The sequence below is a fragment of the Formica exsecta genome, unplaced genomic scaffold (assembly GCF_003651465.1).
Source record: "Formica exsecta isolate Colony F162 unplaced genomic scaffold, ASM365146v1 scaffold451, whole genome shotgun sequence".
NCBI lineage: Eukaryota > Metazoa > Arthropoda > Insecta > Hymenoptera > Formicidae > Formica > Formica exsecta.
Window position 1 is genome coordinate 831,595 of NW_021851748.1, and position 1,017 is coordinate 832,611.

The window sequence follows — 1,017 nt, forward strand, 5'->3', positions numbered from 1 at the left end:
TTTCCCGTCGCCGTCTGTTCTCTCTCGGATATCTTTTCTCGGTTACGGTGCGGAAAGTGTGTGGAAAATAACAGCGGTTTATTGTATGCGGGAGTGTGCCCCTGGGTTCGACGCGAAGTCTTTTCGTGAAGTAATATAGTGGCGTAAAGTCATCGGAAGAATTGTTGGGAAGATAATACGATTATAAAACTATAGGTGTTTCGACCTTGTTCTTCGCAACCTGAATGGTATAGAAGAAAGCTCTATGAGCGGAATTTTTTTTATGATGTTTAAGTGTGGGTGGAAAATTCAATAAATTGATGAAAGCTTTCAGTACCATAAATTACATCAAAAATATAGCTTTATTATATTATTTGTCAGAGAGATTTATGAGAGATACACACAATTTTCAATTAAATTTATCAAACGAATCGATGATATTTGTCACAATGCATGTGAATGTATTTACAACTGTGAAATAATAAATGTATTATTTCTTTATGTTCTCTAGTCATCAGAACTGTCTATATTCTGTCACTTTCTATCGAAAGTTTCGCCGTGAAAAATCATTCCTTTACCTGCCTTATACCCGGCATGAATCGCTGGCAAATGATGTATGAAAACGAGCGCAATAAAAACTCCCAGGCTGCGCGAAACCTTTTTAGTCGATCACGTTGCGCAAAAGAGAGAGAGAGAGAGAGAGGAGAGCAAGGTTCGGGGATGCTTCATTTTCACCTGGAGTTACCTTTGCCACACAATCATCCGCCATTAGGGCCGTCTACAAAAATATCCAAAATACCGGAATATCCCTTTACATGAGACGGCGGAGGCAATCTCGTGGTATATAACCCGTCCGCCCGGATATATCACGAGCAGCTCTGGCATCTTCGCGGCATGATCTTTCGAGATCGGGGGGGAAGAGGTCGGCGGATCTTGTGGGCGGACGGCGGGAAGGGAGGATGAGACAGGGAGCGTGAAAATAAGACGGAGTCGAGGGACCGGGAGTGGTACGAAAGAAGGGGGAGAAGAGGAAGAGCG